The sequence below is a fragment of the Crocodylus siamensis genome, chromosome 1 (assembly GCF_052110815.1).
Source record: "Crocodylus siamensis isolate JL-2025a chromosome 1, ASM5211081v1, whole genome shotgun sequence".
Classification (NCBI taxonomy): Eukaryota; Metazoa; Chordata; order Crocodylia; family Crocodylidae; genus Crocodylus; species Crocodylus siamensis.
The window spans coordinates 47,621,204-47,649,190 of NC_143395.1; the positions used below are offsets into that span (position 1 = coordinate 47,621,204).

Genomic DNA, 27,987 nt, shown 5'->3' on the forward strand with positions numbered 1-27,987 from the left:
GCAACTCCTCACATACCCACTTACAAACCCCACGCAGCTGAATCCCCACAATCCACCCACAAGCCCCACGCCCCCAACCAAAACTCCCACCCTGACATACCTCCATCAATCCACCCACAAACCCCTCACATACCCCTGCACCCACCCCACAAGCACATGTGCCTGCATGTGTGAGTGTGACCTACTTGTTCAAACTTCTGCTACTCCATTGACACAAATCAGCATATGTGCTGATTTACTCCAGCAGATAACTTGACCACCTGACTAATGCTATAGTTCACTAGAAGTCACACTAAATACATATCACTAGTTTGAGTAATGTTGACAGATTGGATCAACAGCAAAAATCATTACATACTAATATCTATAATTTAGATATCAAGGCCTTTACAGGAGAAACCAGGCAGCCGTGTGTCCTACCAAGCATCATGTAGGCCCCAGATGCTCCATAGGTCATTCACTTGTCTATATATAGTTTTCTTTTCTCTCTGCCCCACAAAGTCTCAAACTAAAGAAGCTAACGTGCACATAGATCAAGTGTAGGGCTTTCACTGTGCTCAAAAGAGTGTGGTTAGGGATGAGTGTGTTTGGGTCTCATTATAAAGTACACAGTTCTTATATTCAATTGTATCCAAAACATTGTTTAGAGCACTGGTTCTCAACCTTTTTAGACTCAAGGCACTTATAGTTAGACTAAAGGCACCCCTCAGAAAATACACACTCTTAATTTTCACTTTTCTTTTTTTTACTACAAAAGAATAATAGAGCAATTCTTTGGTTACAAAGAACTCAGAAGATCACAACAAATCAGGATGTTTTTAACACTATCAATTTCTATTTGAAATCTCTGGGTTTATCTTGTGGTTGATAATCACTGGTTTAGAGAGAGAGAGTGTGTGTTGCTGAGTTTAGTTTGATTATATGCTGGAGAGTACAATCACAGAACTAGGGGGCTGGCAAGTACACTGCCAAGATGAATTATAGGCAGTCTGGTCATGACATGAGAAAATGCAGTTATGCAAGTGACTTCAGGTTTCCGAAAAGCAAGATGTTCACTTGATACCAAACAGGCTACAGACATTGCTTCTTAACTCGGGGCTTATGTAAGTACTTGTATATGACAGCAGTCTTCATTTAAAACCATTCAGTCGCCAACACTCCTGGTGGACTCTGGTATTTCTCAGGAGATCCTTATTCAATTATTAATGTATCTACTGCTAATTTTATCATGCAGAGTAGGAATTTATCTTTCCATGTCTAGATCTGAGGGAAGTTTGTAAGAAATATGGAAGTTGTCAGCACATAAGAGTCAACACATTACTGCTATACTGCAGCCATTTATAATGAAACTAAAAAGAGCACTCACTTGTTTGGCATTAATTTAATGTCCCACTTAGCTCCTATCAGACGCAAATAGCTGCTTCATCCGTTTAAGCATTTCTGTTCGTGCACATAATGAAGTGCTCTGTACCTGTCAAGTAAGCAGAATTCATAACTGAAATAAGAAATGGATGAGGAAATTCAGTGTCCTTATTAAAAAATATTAAGCCTCTAGAGGGGCAGTGTCAGATTTATTCTAGCCATTGGTTTTCTATTGTAAGGTTCACCTACATCTCTCTCTTCAGAGAGTTCTGTGAAACAAGGCATGTGTACACGTGTTAGCATGCCAAAAACAGCTCTAAAAGGGATATCAATTCAACTCATGGCACAGTTAACAACAGCTGTATTTGTCAAACATACTCAAAACAAAATAAATTAACCAGTCAACCTCTTGTATTTTTTTTATATTCTGTGTTTTAGAAAAACACAGTTAATTTTAAACAGCATTCTAGTTATGATCATCCTCTCTTGAGGATGTTTTTTATGAGAATGAATGGAGATAATGACTGCCATTAGTCACTGCCATTAGCATAAAACATTAGAAACTACAATATTTATAACAGGCTGTGACATAACAGTCAAAATATGACTTTCTATCATTTGTATATTATTTTTACTACAGCTGGTTGCTATTTTGTAAAGTTAAACTGATATAAGTCTGGTAATGGTATATTTAATAGCATGTTCATCATCAGATCTAATTGTTTTCCACCACAGGGTATGAAGTTTTATGTCCTCTATCAACCCAAAACAAACAGCCATACTGCTTAATGGCTGTTCAATTAATGTTTATGGTGCTACTTTTATACCCTGAGTTATTTGACAAATAAACTCCAAGAAGCAATTTAAGAACCTCCAAAGCTTAATGGGACCCCAACCAGTATTAAAATGACTACGGTTCCTGTGGAACCCCATACTTGTGGATGTGAAATGGAAGACATTTATCAACATTAGAGAATTCTTTGAGGACAGAAGTATTAATACTAAGAGTGAAGGGAAATCAGACCTGTAAGACAGATGGTCGGTGTAACTTCAGTTTAGCTGACTTGAAATTGCTGATCAGACCTGGGTTAAAATGGAGAAGACCTGGTCAACCCAAGTCAAATAAAGGTCAAATTCAGTTCATCACACTGAAGAAGCAAATCATGTAAAGCTGATTTGCCCTTTATAACCTGGATGCTCTCCACCTATTCATAATCCTGTCTCATTTTCAGAAGAGGCTGCGCTGATTAAAAAGAAAAGAACAGTTCAAAGACAGGTTTCTCCTCTGCTGCTTTGGTGCATATTAATTCATCTCTCTCCCTTTTGTACCAAGCCTGCAGAGAGCAATGTAAAATTACCGTAAATATGTTTTCAGTGGAGAGCTGCCATTGTTCTAAATTATGAAAGTAAATGATTTCTGGCCTGTGCTGTTAATTGTATATAGCAGTAATACATTCATCCAGAGCTTCTCATTTTAATTCAGACTCCCTGATCTCTGGCTTCTAATGATGTATTACAAGTCTGTACTTCTCTGACACCTAGGCAATTAATCATTAATATTTCTCAGTCCCCCCAATGCAGCCGGACACAATTAGACAAGAGAGAACCAGACATGAGGGGTGGTGAAAATTTCTTTTCAGAAATTATACATATTTTCATTCCATAAATTCTGCTTGACATACACTGCTGCAAATATAGTTTAACAGAACTACTGTTATTGTGCCTTTCCTCCCAGCCTCCCAATGATTTTAGTAGATCAACATGAGGTTTATAAACAGGGAAAAATGTGATAGCAAGTTTAAGGGCTGTCAAGCCTTCTTGACAACTTCCCACCAAGAACGCAGCAGAGAAATGACAAACTTATCACCTGACTGGCTGATGTTTAAAGCTGACTGCTTTTGATTAGGAGGCAATGAGCCTTCCAGTTTGGAGTTCATTTTGTGTTTCATAAGCACCTCTTCACTGAAAATTATGCAGTTGAACTGATTTGAATTTGATTAGTTCAATGCCACAATTTTACAATTTGTAATAAATAAAGGTAGCTTTTATGGTGTCACTACACATTAAGAAACATTTTAGGAGGGTGACAGACTTATTTTTATTTCTCATGGATTATTGCTTGACATTTTAAAAATAATATATTTTAACAATGCCACTTGTATTTTACTTGAATACTTGTTGGACGCTACTCAACATGCATTGATATATGAGTTCTTGTCTGCTTCACTTGGAAGACTGTACAGTAAGCAATATGATCTACTTAAGATTTGTGTCCTTGACATGTGACTTAACCTCTGTGAGAGGAAGAAAGTCAGTGGTAAGCGTAACAACCCAGTTCTTTAACGGAAAACCCCTGTATTCAATTGTATGCTGTAGTTTTTCTGACTGATTCTTTCAACAACCAGCCCTCCCTAAAAGAACGAGGCCACCACAGGGAAATGTGGGAAGCACTGCATTATTATTTCAATGCTGTCTGACTTCACAAGAAAAAAATCAAATGCTTTGGGAAGCTAGATGCACTTTTATCTTTTGACAGTCTCTCAGTTTTGTGTCCTCTTACATTAATACATAATGTCCATTGATCTGTGCTGAAGTCTTCAATGGTGAACATTTTAGAATACAGTTTTTTCCGATTGGTCAGTTTTGTTGCCATAGAAAGGGATTACATTTCAATCTGAGTGGTGTCAAACTGTTTATAAAACCATTGCGCTCTGTCAAGAAGAGTTAAAAACCATGTAGGGTCAAAATATATGTTAAGATCACTGAGGCAAGTGAGAGTTAAGTGCACAGCATAAAGGCCAAAACAGTTTCTTAGTGTACCTAGATCAGTTGTTCTCAACCTTTTTAGATGCAAGGCGCCCCTCAGAAAAAGCCAGCTCTTAGTCTTCACTCCTTTTTGAGTACAGAAAAATGATACAGCTGTTGCAGAGAACTCAGAAAGACCATATCAGGTCAGCATGTCATTAGCACTGAATTCCTATTTGAAATCTTTGGGTTTATCTTGTGAATCATGTAGATGTTTGCACACTAACAGTGCTAATATTATGTAGCACCCTTAAAAATATCTTGTGACACTCCAGGTACCTGTAGCATCCTTGCTTGAAAATCACTGACCTAGATTACATATCTGTGTCACTTTCCTCACAAAAAGGCTGAGGGCTGCTTCCCATGAAAACAAGTCATGAAAATGGATAAAATAAATAATAAGACAATTCCTCAGACATTACCCCAAAGTTAACTCCACCTGTGAAGGTCTCATACCAGGCTTGTGCTTTGGTGAGCTTGAAGGGAGGTAGTTCCAAGCTGAGGAGTGACTACTGAGAACAACCTCCCATGTGTTTTTGCCAAGTGAATTTGGTGCCCAGATGGTACATGCCAGACATTTTTCTCACTTGACCTTAGGAATTACAATGGAATATAAGGAAGGAGGCAGTCCAGTAGGTATGTAAGACCTAGGCCATTTAAGGCTTTTTAGGCAAAGACCTATATGGTCCTAATACCATAACATCTGAGTGCCTCATAGTCTTAATACTTATTTTTATCCTCACAAGGCACCTGTGAGGTAAGGGAATATGTGTACATGGGCCAAGAACTTCAAAAACAGAAGTGTTCTGATTTTCAAAAGTTCTGAGGATGTAGCTGAAGTCTGTGCTGGTTGCTCAGCACTTTGGAGAAAGAATCCACTTATTTAAATGCCAAAACATAGGCCTGATTTTAGGCACTTATTTTTGAAAATCTCAGTTAGAGTCAATAAAAATGCTTCCTTCCAAAGCTTAACAGAGGAAAAGGGAAAGAAACAGTGAAACCATTGCGCTACATAAAATATTGATGAATACAGAAGACTTTTATTGTCCAAATATAATTTTTGGGCATGGGTGAAGGAACTGCAAAATGAAGCTTGTAGATGATATGCTTTCAAAGATAGGGACTGTATGTTTGTATAGCATGTATCACAGCAGGGCTCCAGCCATGGCTTTTTTCCAGATAGTAAGCCCTACCTCTTAGTAGAGAGCACCTTTGCTATGGTGCTAACTCTATGGTGCATTTACTATCCATAAGGTGTAGGGACTTTAGTGCAATTCTTCTCTAAAAGGCAAAATGTCTTCCCTGAAATTCCTTTGCTCCTAGGCAGTGAGTAACGTGCTACTAATCTTGAGCAGTAGAAGATTTCCAGTCCATCATACTGGTTCATGTGGTGCATTGAGACAGGTTCCACACATTTGTGCACTCTCCGGTGCCCATGTTTCAGTCACTTCCTCCAGGAGAAGACCAGCAGGCAAGAAACACCCACTTACTCCCACATTCACTTGGGGCCAGAGCTATAGTAGATGCAGTGGTGCAGCCACCCTACTTCCCAACCAGGCCTCAGGAGCGACACCAGGGGCTTATATCTTGAAGAAGGTAAGCATCCCTCCCCTTTCCCTTCCCCTTCATGCTCCTAGGCAAGTCCTGTCCCCTCTCCCTCTATCTCCCCTCCCACCACCCCTCTCTCCTGCCAGATGCTGGGACAACACCCAGGAGGTGAGGGGAGCTCCTGCCTGCTCCAGCTGGACTTCCCAGGGGTTGTGCTCAGCCTGGCACTGCAGCTGTGGAGGCTCTGGACAAGTACATTCCCTCTTTCTGCCTGCTCCCCGCAGGGATTCCCTGGTGGCCTGGGAGCAGGAGTGTGGAGGGGGAACATGTTCTCTGGTCACTGCTACTGCAGCCCCTGCACAGTCCAGGTGGAGTGGGCTCCCTTCACCATCCAGGCTGGCATTTGGCAGTGGCAAGCAGGAGAGGAGGGGGAGAGAGAGAGGAAAGGATGGAGAAGAGAGGGTAAGGGAGAGGATGTGCCTCTGAGGTAAGGGAGGAAGGTAGTGGGGGAATTCTTACCTTTGGGACTTTAGTCCTTAGCTGCTGCTCCTGTAGCACCATCTGCCTGTGCCCATGGGAGGGGAGGAGGGGGAGAAGCCAGGGAGTGGGGCTTGCAACTGCACCTCCCGTTTGCAAATCCTGGATCCATTTCTGGGCAAATGCATGTGGGATCACAAGTCTTCTCCCTGCCTCTGCAAATCTGTGTAGACTGGACAATGACTTAGCCCCTCATAAATATTTGCAGTCAGCTTCATTTTTTCAGCGTATTTTTAATAGGAGTATGGCATTTAGTTTCTTGCAGAACCGAACCCTACGTTTGTTACTATGGTACACAAATATGTATATGCTTCAGGTGGTATCATGCAGATCAATTCTGATTTTGTCTTGCAGCTACTTACACTGAAAATCCTTTTCACTTAAAATTTTCATTACCAAGGGCTCAATCCAAAGGTTCAGGTTCCAAGCATCAGAGCCTATCAAGTGTTAATCTATTATTTATGCAATTTTCCACTTTAGGAAATATACACAAAATTTACAAGGAAAATGTGTATTTTCAGCTCCCTGGAAATAATGCTATCTCTACTTCAGAAGAGTAGTTAAGTGTCCCTCAGTGCAGCAGTGCTTAGCAACATTACCTGGTGCTAGGTGGAAATCATAGAAATGTTACCTACGCTTTGGAAAGGTTTAAGGTTGAAAAGGAACGTCAGCATTGGGAAGTGCTGTATCGGAACATGAAGTACATGTTCCATTTTCCTGCTATCTGGTCTACATTTTAGGAATGTTAATCCCTATGACAACACATGCTTTCACATAAAATCCTCCCAGTGCTAAACGGACAGTACTAACAACACATCCATGAGAGGTATACTAGTATTTTCATTGTTACTGATGGAGAAACTAAAATAGAAACTATCCATATGCCTACAGTAGAATTGCTAATGCTAGGGAGATTAGTATTCATGGCCTCTGATACTCAACTTTATATTCATTTGCCAAGGCAATAATGCATCACAAAACTAATTCCACTGAACTTGATGTGACTACTTGCACCAGTGACGATTACCTGTATGAACAATATTACAAGGTTTGGCATATTAAATTCTGAACTAGTTTTGATGTACCTGGGTGCATCTACATGTGCAATTAATGCAACACAATAAACTCTGGTGCTGTTTATAACCTGGAGGAAACTGCTCCCAGGTGCAACATCTACATGTGTGCCTGTAACAGAAGCAATTTGAGCTGGGCAGAGCAGATCCCTAGCTGGCTGTGCTGACTGGATGCAATTTATGCCCATGGTCAGTATCTACACATGCATTTAAATGCAGGAAATTTCTGTGCCTTAAGATATTACTGTCCCTGACAGTACTGTCTTACAGTGGAGTTAATTAATTGACTTCACCCTAATACTGTTTCATTAGTCTACTCTGCAGTAAAACACATGTGTAGATGCACCCTCATAGCACAAATTATAGAATACATTATGCTAACCTTTCTCACATTAAGTATCCCAACCCACAAAGTGTTCTATTGATTTTCATGAGTATATTCAGGTATAAAGCATTATATATGGCCTTGCTCTTAATTACAGATCTGGTTTTGAGAGAAATGAAAATCATATGTCAGTGCCAGTAACTGTTTAGGGGCTGCAGTGTCTAAACAGTTACCTGCTAAATGGAAGCTAAACCTTACCTCAGTTGCAGAAACAGCAATAGCTAGACCCTGATGTCATTTGGAGAAAAAGTGTACCCTAGTTAGTGTTAAATTGCCATGTGATTCTTTCTTATTAAAGCTACAAGGTAAATTTCAAATAAATGTACCCAATACATGGCTACTCAGGGGGCCATGAGCTCTTTCAGTAACCTTCTGTGTCATATTGGGCAAATCACTTCACCTTTTTGCTTCAGTTCCTGGTGTGTAATATAGGAATAATAATATTATTGTATTTACCTGAATCCAAGATAAGTTTTTACCCCCTCCCCAGTCAACTTGGGGGATAAAAGCCTCATCTTGGATTCAGGTACTAGCTGACACAGTCAGTTAGCTACTGTGACTCTGCAGCCAAAGCTGAACAGGTGCCTACCCTGGGTTAGGGTTACTGGTGTTGTAGAAGAGGGGGCACACAGTGGAGGGAGGGCAGGGGAGACCACACAGTGACTGAGGAGCATTCAGGGAAGACCCACAGCATGTGGCTCAAGGGAAGCAAGGGGAGGCTTCACAGCCTATCCCCAATCCACCCTGTTATTGATTACCTTTAGTTCTGGTGGGGAGCAGAGGTTGGGAAGGGCAGGCAGCAGGGGAGGGGAAAAGTGGCTGGGGAGGCAAGGTTTGGGAAGCATGTTTGGAGGGCAACCAAGTATGGGGGTGGGGCAAGTAGCTGCAGGGATAGGCAGCAAAGTGAGCAAATGGCTGGAGAGGGGGCAGGCATAGGTATGAGGGGGCAAAGGGGGCGGGGCTATGTGCTCCTGACCCCCTACTGTTTTCTGTACTGCAGTGGTTGATGGTTTGTAGTTACAATTTTTCATATACAGAATCTACTTAGTGTGGGGCATCTTAAATTGGATAGTCTTGGATTTGGGTAAATATGGTAGTCACCTCAGGAAAATACTTTGATATGTAAAAATGCTAGTGTGGCCCAAAATATCAATGCGTTTAATTAACCTAATTAATTCTGATATAGAACAATTCTAGGGTGACAGGTGGTTGCTTCTATATGCCCTTACTTTTTGCAATAAGTAGCCTAATTGGTTATGCTAGGGTAAAATCACTTAATTCCCTTAAATCACACAATCACTTAATCCACTCAAATGTGGATCTCTCATTTAAATTATTTTAAGAAGGAGAAGCTACAGTGGATAAACTATTTGACAAGTTAACTATTTGGAAAAATAGCAGCAGTTAAAAGTTTATAAATTTGAATCTGTCTGTTTTGGGATGCAGTTTTATTTGCAAGATCCAATCCAGAGAGAGTGAGACAGATGCTCAAACATTTATTTTTGTCTTTTCCATTCACTGTGTAGACCTCAAGATTTACTTCTCTCCATACAAGTCCTCTATTGAACATGGACTTCTTCATTTCCTCGAGGGCTTCACTATGACTCATTGCTATAGTATCTGAGTATTGGAAACATTAATGAACGTGTTTTCACAACACCCTGGCGTGATAGGGTGAGGTTTCACACATGAGCAACTGAAGTAGAAGGAGATTAAGGCTGATATTTGCAAATGTCTCTCTCAATTTGCATATCTCACTAAATGACCTCAGATTCTAAGAAGGCCTGATTTTTCAGAGTACTTAGCAGTGATTAAATCTAATAACCACTGTTATGGTCAAAACATGACACATCCTCTGATTATTTTATTCTAGGAGAAATTTGGTGGACTATTATCTTCATTAACTGCAGAAAGACAGGCCCAAGGCCACAGAATGAGTCAATAGCAGAGTCATCATCAGAACAAGACTTATCAGAGTTCCAACCTTGGGATAAGACCTCCAGAGCACATTGTGTTATTTCTAAAGATGGCACACAGTCCCAGCTTTCTCTGATTTCATGTGTACCTGTGTCTTTTTAGAAAATGATGCCATTAATGTTTAAATCAGGGTAGATAGCCAATACAATCAGTGTATACACGTGAAAAGTTTGGTTTAAGTACAGTCAAACATTTTTGACAGGCAAAAAGTATTGGAATCCAGTTCTCTTAAGCCAGATGAAAGTCATAGTTTCATAGTTGGTAGGGTTGGAAGGGACCTGAGCAGATCATCAAGTCTGACACCTGCCATGGCAGGAAAGAATGCTGGGGTCAAATGACCCTGGCAAGGTGTCTCTCTAGCCTCCTTTTAAAGACCCCCAGGGTAGGAGCCAGCACCACTTCCCTTGGAAGTTGGTTCCAGATCCTAGCCGCCCTGACTGTGAAGTAGAGCCTCCTGATATCTAGCTTGAATCTACTCTCCATCAATTTATGGCCGTTATTCCTTGTTACTCCCCGTAGTGCTAGGGGGAACAGGGACTCTCCCATTGCCTGCTGGTCTCCCTTGTACAGTTTATAGACAGCCACCAGATCCCCTCTCAGCCTTCTTTTGTGGAGGCTGAACAGGTTCAGGTCTCGTAGCCTCTCCTCGTAGGGCCTGCCCTGCTGCCCCCTGATCATGCGAGTGCTCAACTGTTTTAAAAAAGTCAACTTTTTTAATCATAGGAGAAGCCTGCCTCCTGTTGTGGTCCTCTGACTCAGTCTACATCTTCGAAATACTGCAACAAGTAAGATAAAGCAACTACAAGGAAGCACCTAGGTCACCCAGAACTGACTCATTCCCTGTGAATGACCGTCCTCTGCACAGGGGTAGATATGGATACTGTTAAATATAGCCTGTGAATATCCAATTAGATGCTGCATCATACTGATACACAAGAGGCCAAAATTCAGGGTACACAAGTGACCTAAATTTTGGTGTTTCTGTATTTTGGGTGTTTGGCTTTGTTATGCTTGCTTTATTTTAATGTAGGTTTCTAAAACCAGCAAATTCTATTATGTGCTACTTTAATACTCTCCTTTGCACACGCATTGTCATCGGCACAGACCTCTGTTGTTTGAGATAAAAGATGAAGGTGAATGGGTAACAGAAGGACTAGGCTTTTGTTGTGTGTGAATGTGTCATGACAGGAAGATGTGTAATACACCGAATCAGTGAGTTTCATAACCTTTAGCATCCTCATTTTACAGGCAACATATCTAAGTACACATATTTAGGAAATTGTTTCTCAAGGAAAGTGTGGCTGAGGCATGTGTCTGCCATAACAGAGATTGGGTTGTAATTGCATAGAATCCTATAATCATACTGGCTGTGAAAGGAACTCTTTTTAATGCCAGTCAGTAAAGTAAAAAACTATAACTCATGTCCCATTGATCCCAGTCCAGTGCCACTTCCCACAGGCAAAAAGGAATGCTTATCAATGGAGCTGTGAGCAGAACATTGGTTGACACCACCAGATCACAGATGGTGAATGGTGAGATTCATACATTCATAGTCGGAAGGAACCTCAGTGGGCCTTCCAGATCCTGGCAACTCTGACCGTGAAGAACATTTTTCTAATGTTCAGTCTAAACTTTGTTTCAGTCTAAACATTGTTTCTTGTTATTCCAGGGGGTGCCCTGGTAAACAGATCATTGCCTACTTCATGTTGCTCCCCCCTTATGAATTTGTACACTGCCACAAGGTCCCTTATCAACCTTCTCCTGGAGAGGCTGAAAAAGTTAAGGTCCCTTAGCCTTTCCTCATAAGGCCTTCTCTGCAGGCCTCCAATCAGACAAGTGGTTCTTCTTTGGATCCTCTCCAGGTTGTCTGCATCCCACTTGAACTGTGGCGTACAGAACGGGACACAGTACTCCAGCTGCGGCCTGACCAGTGCCACTTAGAAAGGGAGAATCACCTCCCTGGACCTATTTGTGAAGCACCTATGGATGCACGACAAGGTGCGATAGGTTCTGCCGACTACCTCATCACATTGATGACTCATGTTCATCATGGAGTTAACAGTGACTCCAAGATCTCTTTCTGCCTCAGTGGTACTGAGGAGGTCGCCCCCCAGCCTATACGTATGATGGCAGTTTTTCCTCCCTAGGTGGAGCACCTTGCACTTGTCCTTATTGAATTGCATCCTGTTGTTATCTGCCCACTTCCCCAGTCTGTCAAGGTCAGCCTGGATCTGGTTCCTCCTTTCCAGGTTGCTAGCTTCATGCCATATTTTAGTGTCATCTGCAAATTTGGACAGGGTGCTTCCCAGCCCCTCATCCAGATCACTGATGAAGATGTTGAACAGCACTGGCCCCAGAACTGAGCCCTGAGGGACTCCACTACACACATCTTTCCAGGCTGACACTGATCCATCCACCACCACCCTCTGAGTATGACCCCATAGCCAGTTTGCTACACATTATACCGTATAATCGTCTATGGCAAATCTCCCCAGTTTATTAATAAGGATGGTATGGGATACTGTGTCAAAGGCCTTCTTGAAGTCCAGATAGATAACATCCAATTTGACTCCTGCATCTAAACATTTAGTGGCCTTGTCATAAAAAGAAACTAGGTTAGTCAGGAATGACCTGCCCACTATAAGCCCATGTTGGTTACCCCTCTGCATCTCATTAGCCAGCAGGCTCCCACAGATGTGTTCCTTGATAATTTTTTCTAGGATTTTCCCCAGGATAGAGGTAAGGCTGACCAGTCTATAGTTCCCCAGCTCCTCCTTCCTCCCCTAGTTAAAGTTTAGGATGACATTGGCCATCTTCCAATCCTCTGGGACCTGACCCAAGCACCATGAGTGCTCATATATCCTTGCTAGTGGTTCAGCTATGGCACTTGCTAATTCCTTCATTACCCATGGGTAAAGTCCCTCTGGTCCCAGTGATTTGAACATGTCCAGTCCCTCCAAGTGTCCTTTTACCATATCGGCACTGACCGTTGGTCAACCACTTGTTGATGTCCATGATACGTATTGAGGGTTTATCTAGATTCCTATTTAAGAAGACAGAGGCAAAAAACTTCTTGAAGAGCTCTGCCTTGTCCCTGCTATCCATCACTAAGCCCCACTGCCCATCCTGTAGGGGTTCTATGCTACCCTGCACATTCTTTTTGCTCCCAACTTATCTAAAGAAAGACTTTTTATTGTCCTTAATCCCTGCTACTACCCTGAGTTCTAGAGCTGTTTTGGCCTTCCTGACTGACTCCCTGCAGGTGCAGGCCAAGGAAGCATACTCCTCCTTGCTAGCTACCCCCTGCTTCCACTTCCTATATGCTACATTTTGCCCTTAAGGTGTCTTGGATGACCCTGATTAGCCAAAGGGGCTGTCTAGCCCCTTTTCCCCCTTTCTTCTGCCATGGGATTGTCTCACTTTGAGCCCAAAGAATAATATCCATAAGGAATGACCACCCCTCCTGGACCCCCAAAGCATCTAGGCTCTTGGTTCCTAATAACCTGCTAACCAATACCCTGAGCCTGTTAAAGTCAGCCTTTTTAAAGTTAGCACCTGTATCCTTCTATAGTGCCTGCCCTTTTGTGGGTACTGAATTTTATCATTTGGTGATCGCTGTCCCCCAAGTTGCCTTGAATCCGCAGGTCTCCCCACCAGGTCATCCCCTGTGGCCAACACCAAGTCAAGCAAGGTGTTACCCCAGCAGCAGCAGCAGGGGGAGCCCCCTGGCAGTGTGCAGTCCCAGGGCTGCACTTGACTGGGCTGCTGGCTCCATTGCACAGAGCTCACATGCCCGAGCCCCATGCTGCTGGTGGGAGCCCCACGTGGTGAAGCCAGTGGTGCAGATCATAGGGCTCAGCCATGACACCAAGTAGAGAGGCAGAGCTAGCCTGGCTCCATAGCGCAGAGCTTCCCATGGTTCCCCATGAGTGGGGCCAGGCTGCCGGCTCCATGATGCAGGGCTCCTCCCCAGAGGCACGTCTTGGGCAAAGAACGTAGGAACTGCATGCGAGCCCTGTGTGATGTAGCCAGGCAGACTCTGTGCCCCCACTGGTCTGGACTCTGTGTTCCTGTTGCCCTGTGTTTGGTTGCTGCTGGCTCCAGCCCTGGCCTCATCCCCGGCCCTGGAGCACCAGCGCAGGCCCCACACTCCTGTTCAGCTGCCACTTCACTGCTGTGCCTGCCCACCTGCATGCCTGCCCACTACTGCTGTTGCCACTACCACTCCACCCCTGCCACCACTGCTTCCACCCTTCACTGCCACTGCCACTGCCACTGCCACCGGTTCCCCTCTCCCCACCTATTACATCTACCACCTTTCCCTTGCTGCTTTCCTACATTTCTGCCTGCCTGCCAGCCCCCAGCCATCTACTGCTGCTTCCCTACCTGTGAGGACAAGGTCAGGGCCATCCCATGGGCATGGGTGGGAGTGCAGTGTGTGTTGCCCCCATGGAAGTGAGTGAGGCTTGGCCTCATGTGAGCACAGCAGGGCAGCCTGGGGCTGGGACAGATACAGAGAATTTATAGGCACCTGCCCATGGGTCAGATGAAATTGTCTGGTGGCCCAGATTCAGCCTCACAGCTGTATTTTGCCTACCAGTGATCTAAGTGCTTCGCAGTCACAACTAATGGATGTTCACTCAGCTGGGAACTGCGGAAGTATTATTAACCTTGTTTTACAGGTAGGGAATTAAGGCCTGAAGAAATTAGGTTAATAATGTTTTGTTTCCAATTCTAGATGCCTAGGACCTTATTTTTAACAGTGTTAGCCTTAGGAAGCACAACTACTATTCAATTGCAGTTGACTATACCTTGACTTCCAAAAGGCCTTTGATCTAGTATCCCATGATGTCCTCATGAGAAAATTGGGGGATTGTGGACTTAACTCCGAGACAGTCAGGTGGGTGAGAAACTGGCTGCAGGATAGGACCCAGAGAGTCATAGTGAATGGATTTGTGCCATCCTGGTGAGAAGTGGGCAGCAGTGTCCCACAGGGGTCAGTGCTTGGTCCAGTGCTTTCAACATCTTTATTAACAATTTGGATACGAGAGTGAAGAGCTCAGTGGCCAAGTTTGTGGATGACACCAAGTTATGAGGAAGCATGGTCACACTTGAAGATAGGCTACAGATATATGCAGACCTAGACAGGCTAGCAAGTTGGGTGGATCAGAATCTGATGAAGTTCAACATCAAGAAATGTAAAGTGCTCCACCTTGGAATGAGAAACCACCAACACACCTACAGGCTTGGTGGCACCAAATTAACTACCACCACGAATGAAAGGGACCTGGGGGTAATAATAGACCACAGTATGAATATGAGCTGGCAGTGCGATGTTGTAGCAAGTAGGGCAAATAATACTCTGGCATGCATCAGTCGATGCATCTCCAGCAAAACCAAGGAGGTGATTCTTCTACTCTACTCAGGACTGGTGAGACCACAGTTGGAGTACTGCATCCAGTTCTGGGCACAAAACTTTAACAGGGATGTGGGCAAGCTTGAGAGAGTCCAAAGAAGAGCCACCCGTATGACCAGAGTCTTACACGGCAAGCCATATGAGGAAAGCCTAAGGCAGGGTTGGCCAAAATGTGGCAAAGGGCCAGATGCAGCCCACCAGGCCACAAATTTAGAAAATTAATATTAATCTGTCCTGGGCTGCCTGTCATGTGACCCTCTATAGATTGCCAAAATTCTGTAAGTGGCCCTCTACCCAAAATAATTGCCCGCTCCTGGCCTAAGGGATCTGTGACTCTTGATCCTGAATAAAAGAAGGCTGAAAGGGGACCCAGTAGCAGCTTACAGCTACAGTAAGGCACTACATTGAGCGCTTGGTGAGCAACTGTTCACCAGAGCACCCAGGGGGACAACTAGGAGTAATGGCCACAAAGTCCTGGGAGATTGATTCAGGCTCAACGTTAGGAAAAATTTCTTCACAGTCAGGGTGTCCAGACTGTGGAGTAAGCTCCCTCTGCAGGTGGTACAATCACTTACCCTAGAAATCTTCAAGAGGAGACCAGACAGTCACCTTTCTGGGGTCACCTGACCCCAGTTATCTTTCCTGCTTGGTGCAGGGGGCTGGATCTGATCGTCTTCCAAGGTCCCTTCCAGCCTTACCATCTATGAATCTATGAACTGTGAGAACAAAAGTTCCTAAGTTAGGCACTCAGAAAATGAGGAAAGCACAATCAGTAATCTTTTAGTTCAGGCAGATTGCTTAGCTCCACATAGGAATTGTGGTAGAATAAGGGATAGAATTCATGCCAGAAGTCACCTGTTTTAACCCTCAGATTTAAACTGTCACTTCTTTATCAGCAACCTCCTGTCTCATTGACTGGATATTTTCCAACTTCTGCAAATAGATGAGGGAGTGGTTGTATTAGATAATACCTTCCTTTGTTACACAATCCTTATTCATTTCTAGAATAGGTCCATTTTGTACACTGAATGAAGGATGATAAAAAAACTGGTATGAGATCATGTCATTAAAGACTATATCGATATGTAAATCAGCAAGGGGGCTCAATAGTTGTACAAATACAAACAATTTTAACTCTGGCCTTTCTAAAATTCTGAGTGTTTTATTTGGATCTTTAATAAAATGATTATAACACAGGGCTTTGGAGGTAGGGTTTGGGCAGATGATTATGCTGTTTTATTTTTTAAATCTAACTGAGAACCCTCGCTATCAAATAGCATGATATCATGATAAAAGATTCATAAGTAGGATCAGAACCATTAGTTTAGTGATTCTCAACCAAGGTGCTGCACATCCTATGGTGCTTTGAGATGCAGCGTGCCATTCAAATATTAGCATTCTTAGGTCTGCAAACATGATTCATAAGATAAAGCAAGAGCTTGCAAATAGGAATACATAGTATTAAAAACAGTCTAACCTGCTTTGGTCTTCCTGACTTCTTTGCAACAGAAAAATTTCTGTAGTCAAAAAAACAAGTGAGAACTAAGTTGGTATTTTCTGAGGGTGACTTGAGTCTAAAAAGGTTGAGAACCACTCTATTATACCTACCACACCAAGAATGGATACATATATATATGGAGCCATTTCAAAAGGGAAACAGTGGCAACTGTTATATTCTAGTTGTTACTTGCCTTCAAGCTAGGAATAATACAAATGCATCAAAACTGCTTCATGTTTACCACTGTTCATCTAGAGCTAAAGATGGAGCCAATTTGCTACTTTTGGCTGTATCCAGATGGGCAAGGGCATGCACTTGCAGCAGCACAAATTGTCTCAGCGCAAGCCCAGGCACATGTGCTTCATTGCAGGAAAAACTGTCCCACAGTGGGCCCAATTACCATTGCCTGGCTCCTCCTGACTCTTCAACCAAGAAAAGCTGGAAGCTGGGGCCAGCACCTGTGCTGGCTCCAGCAGTCTTACTTGGTATACTGGTTGTATGCTGGAGCAGCAGGGCAGGACAGAGGCCAGGCCAGCAGCCAGACAATTGCTCTGAACAGCCCAGGCTCCATTTTTGCCAGCACACACTTTTTTTTGCATGTGTTGTGCTGCTTTTTCTTGCTACCTGGAAATCCTGGTAGCAAATTTTACTGCCACACTGCAAATTTGTACACCGCACTCCCATGCTCATCTGGTCATGGCCTTGTGTCCTTCTCAGCTTTTCCACATATTACAGTTAACACATAAAATCTGCTGCCCTTTGAAATTGTTACCCAAATTTACATGTGTCCATAGCCACAGTCTTCTGCCACTTAAGCCAATAAAATAGCTAATAGACATAGCTGGCTGATCAGCACTACAGAGTTGAGACACATTCTTCCAATGTTTTTTTCAGAAGTGTTTGGTGACAGCAGTGGAACCATAAGCCTCTGGAACTTTAGTTCCAGTGGTTTGGAAGAAGTCTGTTTTGGTATACACAGCTATTCTGCTTATTTCTCCTCTTACAATTTTGAACTCATTGGCTTCTCTCCCACCTGTCCCAGGTCCCATCCTGTCTCTTTGGCACTGATGGCTCCTTAGAATAATAGAAAATTAGGGTTGGAAGGGACCATCTAGTCCAACTCCCTACTCAAAGGAGAACCATTCCCAACTAGATCATTCCAGCCAGAGCTTTGTCAAGCCGGGCCTTAAAAACCTCCAATGATGGAGATTCCACCATCTTTCTAGGTAACTTGTTCCAGTGTTTCACCACCCTCCTAGTGAGAAGTTTTTTCCTAATATCCAAATTAAACCTCTCTTGCTGCAACTTGAGACCACTGCTCCTTGTTCTGTCATTTGTCACCACTGAGAACAGTCTAGCAGCAGCCACTGTGGAATGAGCCTTCAGATAGGTAAAGGCTGCTATCAAATTCCCCCTCAGTCTTCTCTTCTGCAGACTAAACCCAGTTCTCTCAGTTTCTCCTCATACATCATGTGCCCCAGCCCCCTCACCAGTTTTTGTTGCCCTCATCTGGACTCCCTCTAACTTGTCCACATCCTTCTATATTGTGGCAAAACTGGACACACTACTCCAGATGTGGCCTCACCAGTGCAGAATAGAGCAGAATAATCACTTCCCTCAATTTGCTGACAACACTCCTGCTAATGCAGTCCAGGATGCTGTTAGCTTTCTTGGCAACAAGGACACACTGCTAGCTCATATCCATTTTATTGTCTACCGTAACCCCCAAGTCCTTTTCTGCAGAGCTGCTGCCCAGCCAGTCAGTCCCCAGCCTGAACTAGTGCATGGGATTGTTCCATCCTAAGTGCAGGATGAACTTGTCCTTGTTGAACCTTATGAGATTTCTTTTGGCCCAATCCTCCGATTTTTCAAGTTCACTCTGAATCCTAGTCCTACCCTCCTTGTCCTGGCCTCATTCCTCTTGCCTACCAGTCTCGAACTCCTTGGCAAGACAGTTCTACTCTTTCCCTCCAGGCTCTCTGCCTTAGTCCCAATACTTTCACAACTCCCAATTTTTCTCTCCTAGAAGCCACTCTCAGTTTCATAGCTCTCTCCTGTATGTCAAGTTTTCTTGCTGATTCAACCCAGTCTTTCCCTCGGCATCTGGCTAATACCTATCTCTTCTTCATAGTCCTACAGTCAATCTCAATTTCCCTTTCTTGACCTGTCAGACTCCCACATTTTTCTGCTCATTATCAGATCCATCTTTCCTTCCTTACTCACTGTAATACATTGCTTCACTCCCAGGCTTCTGTCATAGCTCCCATTCCTAAATTCTTCACCCAACCAGCCTCATTCACCTCTTCTGTAATAACTTTCCTTTCTGATCCAGCTTTTTTTCTCCCTACGTTTGAATTTAATGGCTACCCATAGAATGCCTATGTGCCACTTGACAGCACGGGGAAAACAAGATTTCTCCTTGGAACAAAGGTTCCAGTGCTCAAATCCACTTTGGCTTCAAGCAGTTAGGAGTAGCAGTTACTGAGAAGTTACTTCTATGACCTTGTCGTGCTGGGCTAGAATAAACTTAAGCATGGCATATGAACAAGTTAGTCAGCAAAGGAGTTGGCACAGTGAGTGTTGAGCTGCTCTGAAATTTACCAAAAAACTTGAGGCTAGAAAATTTCAGTCTAAATGTGTAAGACAATCTAATAATAATAGGAAATATTACCATTCCCGTTAGTAGTATATTTAGCAAGAGTGTGAAAAGATGACACATGATAATGTGGAGTTTTATAGACTTTATTTTCATGAGTTTAGGACAGGAGACATATCCCAAACTGTAGTGAGTCACTCTAAACAAGTACTGATTAAAGCTTTATACAACAATAATTTTATATAAAAATCATTTTACAAGTGTTTTAAAATATTTTTAGGACTATCTAGTACACAGTGTTGTAAAGTTAGATGTCTCTGTTATCATATATCCAAATTTAGATGCCTCAAAGGAGGGGAAATATAACTAATGAATTTGAAATTACCCATGCAAGAGACCTAAAATAACATTTCCAGCATTTTTAGATCTAGAATTATTACAAGTATAAAGCATGATATTTTGAGATATTTTAGGGCCAAAACCCAGTGGGGTAGTATTGTATTACAGGAGTGTTTTGCCCTTTCACATGATATAACATTCCTATTCCTTGCCCTTGAGAAACATAAAGCATCAGACACCTAGTACAAGTGATAGTAAATGTCAGACTAAGTAATGCAGGACATGAAAACACACCAGAAACACATTCTTTGGATACAATTATGCAAGCAAACAGAAGTGTTCGAGATGTCCTGTTCTTACACACTGTCTGCCTGGGCATCTCCTTGTCCTTGTGAGCACTCCTACTGATGTACAGGGGGACCAAGCAGGTAAAGCATTAATCAATTGTTTTGGGACCTTCATTCTCCAGAATAATGGTAACTCAAATGTTTTCTGCATTTCCCCATACAAAACTCAAGTGCCTTCTGAGTTTTATATTTTAAAACAGCTTTTCATTGTTACTTGCTTCTTTGCTGATTACATTCTGTTAGGCAGGTTGGCACCTTATGGTCTGACTCATTCAGAGGCATAAGCTTTCACAGGCTACAGCCTGCTTTGTCAGATGCTATGAAATAGTCTACCCTGCGCTGCTTCTGCCTAACTTCAGGCTAAGATGCCTTGCTACTCCTGTCTCCATTCTACTGAGTGCTGTTGACCTGCTGAGTGACCTTAGGCAAGGCATTTGACTTCTCTGTTCCTAAACTTCTCCATAACTGAGGTTGGGATTATTCTTACCCCTACTGAAAAACACATTGGCATCTATGAGTGAAAAAAGAGCTAACAACCACTTTTTAGCTCTTTATAAAGAGCTAAGAATGACTACCAGCTTTGGTTCTCCTCAGACCAGTGACATTATCAGAGGGCATGTCTTTCAGATAATTTTTCTATTTAGTACCTCACTCCTTTTGTAGTAGGAAAGCTTGGCAAAGGGTTCAGCAGTATTGCTCACTTTCTCACTTTGTTATACACGTCGTTATACAAGCCGGGTGTATCGCTTCTTCACAAAGAAATCTATCTGCCAGTTCTTGCTCCATGAAAATGCATTTGTGACCATGACCTCTGGATTAATTTACTTGCCCTGATACAGTTTGGTCTATAATTTTATTAAATAAAGAGAAATGGCTGAAGAAATGTAATATTTAATTTTATTCACCTGAATACTATACAAAGACATGAAACACAGTTTCAAATAATTTCTCTACTGAACATATGGGCATCTGAAATTAAATTGATTAAATTAATCTGGGCAACGCTGGAAACAAGGTTTTGTGGGAAGCTGAAGGGGTTTGGATCAAGGAATTTAGGAAGTTTCTCTTCTACTTTAATTTGTACACAAGGATCATTCAGAGTAGAAGTCTCTTGAATTGTGGGGTGCAAGAACTGAGTCCCACTGGGGACTTAAATCATACATTGGTCTGTGGATTGGAGCTGGCACACTTACAAATACAGACATTACACTTATACCGATCTAGATGATTGGAAATTTATATAAACCCATAACCGTACAGAAGTTCAGTGCACATAGATTGGTCTAAAAATGGGAGAACCCAATCTAAGGTAGATCTGGATCAATGGGCATTCAGATTTCATTGATTTAGGTTACCCCAGTGATTTGGACTTCCACACCAGATCCCTTATCAATTCAAGTTAGATCACTGTTAGCCAGCAACCCAGCCTCCTGTATGACCCCCTGGTATCCCTCCACCCCTGCAGGGAGGCACGCTGGCACTCAGCCTGCACTTAGTTCCTCTGGCAAAATGCCCAGTGGGCCCCACCCCCAAGCTTGCCCAGATCCGAGCCAGCAGAGCCCCTTTCTCTGACCCTGTCTGCTCTCAACAATCTCTGGCAGTGCAGGAAGCTCATGCCGCATGCTAGAACTCATGCAGAAGTGCCCCCGCCCCCACAACCTCCACCAAAGGGTGAACATGTGTTATTTTCACTACCAGTTTAAACTAGGCGGCTTACAGAAACCCGTGTAAGTTAGATTGACTCCTCCTTGGGCTTTCTGAACGTTTGTACTTAGCTTTGGGGAGTAACCTGCCTTAAACTAACAGATGGCTCTGAGTTCCTTCTTCCTGTAAGCCAGTAGTTTTCAACTTTATTAGGCTCAAAGCTCCCCTTAGAAGATGCCAGATCTTAGCTTTCACTCTTCTTTTTGACTATAAAAAAATGGATCAATTGTTGCAAATAATTCAAATGGAACCCAACACTTCAGAATGTTTTTCATACAATCAATTCCTTCTTGGAATATCTAGGTTTGTCTTGTGAATTATGTGCAGGTGTTTGCACACCTAACAATGTGAATATTGTATGGTACCCTTAAAAGGACCTTAGCACACTGGGGTGCTGTGACACCACTGTGAGAAGTGAGTAGCAATGAGAAACAAATGATTCCCCATTGCCTCTCATGGGGCTGTGCTGCTCTACACTGCCTCCTAAGCAACTTTCACTTGAAGTATAGGCATTTGGATTTGACCCTTCATCAACAAGGTAACTTTTAGTGAAAGGAATCCAGCATAATATAATATTCTTCTCACTTGTTTATACCTTTACATCAGGAATTCCAATGTGGACATTAAAAAGATATATAATGTTCAAAATACCATATAGAATAAGCAATAAGCTATCAATTTAATATACTATTATGATGCTCAGTCCAGTTCTATGTTTTATCAGGGAATATCAGCACTGCATTTGAATGAGAAAGTCCTTGATTATCTTTTGTAGTTGTATAGAGGAACATACTCCTTTGGGAAGCACAAAAGAAAAAAAGTAAGCAGCTGCATGTGACAGACCTTTCAACTCAATTTGACTGGTGGTAGTACAAAATTGTTGTAAAGACCAAGGAGAATTACTAGTTGTGCAATCAATACAAAATAGCAAGTGAATACAGTGAACAATGATACCATTGGTTTTTATCTTTGCATTTTGTTCTGTTTACTCTACAGAAGTGAAGAGAAAAACCTGAAAACTAAGAAACCCAAAATGCACAGATCAGCTGTTTTGCTCTCAGACTCTTTCAAAAGTTATTGAGAGACAATGTGAAATTCCTGAAAAGTAAAGCACTGTAACAAATGTGGTCACTGTTTTCCTGTAAGTAATCTATCTATCATCATGCAGTGCATTTAAAATAGCAAGAACCATGTAAAAATGATGCAGTTATAAATCCTAACATCTTCTATCTTTATGTATTACTTTTCCAGAATAATATTGCATTTTGACTAAGTCAGGGTAATGGTAATAAGGGAAAATATAAAATATTATTTTAAAAATGAAATTTACTCCCACCAGGGTGCTAGAACACTTCTTATATCTTATTTGCGTCATATAAAATTCATATTTTTCTAAGGACATCAACATGTTATGGCAGTATCCATTCAGGCACTTTGCAATCTCTTTGTGCAAGACAACACTTTGTTTTTTAATCACCATTGAAAGATTTTCTCCATTCATTTATTCTTTTTGACACATGAATGCCTGCCCCATGCAATGATAGCATGGGTCTGAAATGACCTTTGTTCTATGCACCTGAGTTCTGATTTACAGACTGAAGTATGAAAGCCTGAAATTGCTTTCATGCTTGTTGAATCTCAAGAATGTTGGTTTTCCCTAGTAAATTGAAATTTAGATTCCAAAGGTGATTCAATTGTTTTAGAAAAAAAGAACCATTCAGGCTTTTCAATAACTATTTAATGCACCTGTTTAACAATATTATATAATCATAATGGAGCTGAGAAGTAGTGATACATTTTGAGTAAAGGTTAAACAAAAAGGTCTGGTCCTCTGTTTAAAGTCACAATCTCATTATGTTTGAGAAAATGCCCCTTGTTCCAACATGTAGGTGATGTTATAGATTTAGGGGAATGCACCAACACATATTTCACTGCTTTGGAAATTATAGTAAATTATGTATTCAACTAAGGATTATCTATGGATTGGAAACTTTTAAGAAAATCATACTAAACCAGTATGGGATCCACTATTCATCTATGCATTCCTTTACTCCACCAACTACTTAGGGTATGCATTCCTTTTTAGTGCAACATAAATGCAAAATATAAATAATAAATAAATTCAAGGGAAAAGCTTATTAAATACTTGTAATTATTGTTTGGGCTGTAAGCTGTCCTGGGTAGAAACCATCTTCTTTAATGTTCTCTGAAGTGCCAAACCATGTATTGGAATTTAACATGTAGAACTAGACCCAAGTACTGAAGTAAATGGAGAAACTTGTGTTGACTTTTTCTACTTCTCATAAGGTGATATTTGTTGATAAAAGAACCTTTCCCTTGAAGCAAATTCCAAATGTAGAAATCTTCTAATGGCTTTCTGCCTCCCTGACTCACATTTCCTTTCCAAACTTTAATAGAGATCATTAGATAGCTATGGTCAACATCTGATGAAGCAAGGTGTTGCTTATAAAACCTTACATATGTCTGATTTAGTTAGTCTATAAGGTGCAAATCTACCCTCCCTCCTGCCAAATTTTAGCAAATATTGCATTTATTTTTAACTTGCACTTTCACCTCTTGTTGGTTTTAGATAATGGCCATAATGAGATACAGTAATAGTAGTTTTAAGAATTAAATATTACAATAGCCCAGGGAATGGCACCTGCTGCTGACTATCTTTAAAGACTTAAATGGTTTGAGATAGTTACCTGAGCACCTTTCCAAACCCTGAGGCACAGCATGACAGGTAAGGTTGGATAGGATATCCTTACTAATAGAAATCAGGGTCCAATATTTGGAGCAATTTGCAAGGTCCTATCAAATTACTATTAGTGAAGAAAAATTCAGAACACAATAATATTTAGTATTCACGCGATTGTCTTCTGACTTTGCTGTGTTTCTGCTTATTCAGCAGGGCTGGTTTGTACTCTGTCTAATGTTGGGACTACGAAGAATTGCTTGTGACAGTTACAATAATGGTGGTCTTTGTTTTTATGATGTGTTTTATGAAAAGTGGCATACATAATTTGGAGGGAGGGGTGTTAATTTCTGTAATTGGTATACTACTCACTACTAAAACATGCAAGCAAGCTGTGATGTCTTGTCCTTAATAATGTTTGCATACTGAATTATTTAAGGTTTATATTTTAATATAATGAAAAAATACTATTAAAACTATTGACTTGCATATAAGATAAAGTTATTCAAGTCCTGCCTCACAAAATGTGTCCAGATCACTGTATTTTACTGCCATTTCAGTTTCCAGAAGTATTTACATAATCTCTTTTAAACAGCTCAGGTTACTCTTGTAAAAGTATCCTGTTGCCTTTAATAGCTTTGCTATAGAAATGTTAAACAACATAAAATTCTGTAGTAGGAATATAATTCTTTATATGGCTCTATGGGATTGCTTAAAAGTTATAATTAAAAAGGAAATACTCTCTATTAAAAGCTATAGGGTGGTTAAAGTAGCTTCTATAGAACCCTGCTTTTACATTTATTACATTTTCTATAGGCAGACAAGGTTCTTTGGGTGAATCTGATATCTTTTATTAGACCAACTTATATAGTTGGAAAAAAATGTTAAGCAAGCTTTTGGATTTAAAAGCCCTTTGTCAGGCTGAGGAAGTTTCAGTTGGTGTGTGCTCTTCCTGGATGGAATGAAAAGTAAAGAAGCCAGAGGCTGGGCTGGTACATTTTCTATGGAATTTTTCTAGGAAGGTGCTAGCACTGAGACTCAGTGGGTTGCATATAGATCAATAAAGCTTAATACTGGTATCCCTTTTTTACACATCACATTGTCATACCTTTACCCATACAAGTGTTTCCCATACAGCAAAATCCAGATGAGAAAACCTGTCTAATACCTCTATGCCTTTCTGACTCACATTCCCCTTTTAATAAACATTGTATTTGTCTCTAATTCTCACTTGCTTCTTCTGCCATTGTTTTTTAATTCTACAATTGTATTATTTAACTCTGTTCAGCTTTTTTGGCATGGTATGCTAGAAAAAGGCCATACAAAATAAAACTTCTATTGCTATATTCAAATGAACAAACCTCATTAACATAGCCCAAAGTCTTTGTTTCCACTGAACAAAAACAAAAGAAAAGAAAACACTTCCTTTATTCTAGAAAGCATATGTAAGTATAATCCTGAATAATATTTAACACATTTTTTATTATAAATTAATGTGCTTATATTAAAATGTAAAGTCTGTTGTCGAGCTGCATCTCCAATATGTTATGTTAGCCTTGTTTGTTATGGAAGTTCAGAACTAAATCTCAGGTCCCTCGCCCGGCATTTATGCTGATCAGCGGCTGCCTGAACTTTGAGTGGCTCCTGGTAGGGAAGGAACTGTAGCAATTGTAGTTGCAAGGTTTCAACAGCCACAGTAACTAGACCATGACCAGTCTGCACAGTACCAAAATAACTTGCCCTACTTGTCTTCTGCACACCAGACCACAAATAGGTGATATAGAGTATGCACTCATTGCTTTTGCACCTAACTATGACGACATTTTCTAATTGATAAAAACAAGCCTGAGCTCTTGACAGGACCTTCTCTGCCTTGTCTTAGGAAGAAGCAATATTTTCACAACAGACATGGAGTAAGATCTGAGCCTGGCTAGTGTGAGGAGTTTGTACTATATGCACAATGCACATATTTCCAAGTCTATTCAGGTAATTATCCTTGCATTACAGCATAAATGGGTGAGCACTGAGGAATGTCTGACTGTGGACTGTTTTCAGCATAACTTGCATTGATTGTGGAAGGCTCTGAAGAGGCAGCAGATGCTGCTGACCATGCTGTACAGATCTTGATTTTCAGTGTTTATTAATATAAAGATCAAACAGTTTCTAAGTCAGATCAAACAGTTTCTAAGTGCAAGATGAACTTTGATGGAAAAGAAATGCTTACATAGGCCTAGTTAACCTTCTGTGTTAAAATACTTGTCAGTCTTGAGACATTTATTGATGTCTGCAGTTCCTTTGGTATGAGGCCCTGGAACCTTGGCTCTTAAACAGAAAGTCAATCAAAAAGCAAGAAAAGCTTTACTGTATCTGGAGCCCATAGATGGTTGTTGATCCCTACCAATGGATATTTTGGCAGGCCTGAAAATACACCAATTCCCCCCAGGCAGTTTTGTCTGTCATTGTCCCTATGGAGCTATAGGCAGATTTTTAAAACTGTATCCCATCCTTGGAATAATTCACCCCTCAAGCACAGTTGCTTTAATAGGCACAAAGAGGTGCAATTAGCACTTGTGATGTAACTGTCTTCCACTGACAATTGTTACTAACAATTCCACGTTGTAGCCTTCTCCACATTATGATTCCAGAAACCTCTGCTTTGCATCAATCCAACTGAATCCATTAAGAACAATCAATACTTTGAAGGCAGCTTGATTGTGTTTACAATTCAATAGTCTACCTAAGGAGTTCCTAACTGGGGAAAGAAAGGTTTCTAACCAGGAGACCTGGAGAGCATGCATTAGATAGTATATGATTAAAGAAGAGGAAATTCATGAAAGAAACTGTCTCTCTCTGTTAAAAGACAAAGTAATAAAAGACTTTTCATCTTTATATTACCAAGATAGAAACAGGAATATTTTTGCATAATATTGTAAAATAATATACAGTTTAGCCTGACAGGACATTTTTATTTCAGAATGTCAGATTAAATGTATTAATTTCTTTAAAAGATTAAACTATCTTAAAGATGAGGGCGTTTTGATGAATAGTCTTGTAAAGTTTTTAATAGAATTCCAATTTTTCAGTTCTTGAATTTTTTTAATACTTTAACATACTTTTTTCTGATGACCAAAACTAATTTCCTTAATGTTAACATAAAAAAGCTCACTGGGATTTGAATCTAGCCAAATAAAACTTGTTTGCTGACTAATGCCATGCAAGTGATTAAAACACCACACAGAAACACATGCATTTTCTAACAATGTCTATCATTTTTGAGGGCTATATAAACTTGGCTAACCCTAGTATATGTTGTATGCTTAATGTTCATAGTAGTGATCATATAACATTTAAAGATGTATGTTAATTCAAATAAACAAATTTATCATATTGCAGTTTCATAAATTAGTAATAAGATGGATTCTTTATAAAGGATATATATTATATATGCAATAAAACATATACTGAGAAGACATGTGACTAATATGATTTGTACTCCTGTCATCACAGTGTAATTTTTCATTTTTTCTTTCCAAGATCCAACACTGCAAACAAGTGTTTCCACAAATATTTGCACACAGACTTGTTAGATTATATACTTCCAAATCACAGCCATTTTATAAAATAGTACAGTATGTTACAGCACATCAGTGTCACAACAGCTGCATTATGCAAGTTTTTTACTATTAACAGGTAAAGGTTGCA

General features: G+C 41.0%; 1 protein-coding gene across 2 annotated transcripts in view; it reads right to left on the bottom strand.

Annotated features, from left to right (window-relative positions):
• Window positions 1–27,987, bottom strand: part of KHDRBS2 (KH RNA binding domain containing, signal transduction associated 2) — a 736,982-nt gene that overhangs the window by 22,397 nt on the left and 686,598 nt on the right. For both annotated transcript variants that reach the window (XM_090034488.1, XM_090034497.1), the window contains 2 exons: window positions 2,387–2,445; window positions 1,367–1,471 (listed from right to left, as the gene is read on the bottom strand). The gene's annotated coding sequence lies outside the window, so the exon portion shown is untranslated. The remainder of the gene's footprint in view (window positions 1–1,366; window positions 1,472–2,386; window positions 2,446–27,987) is intronic.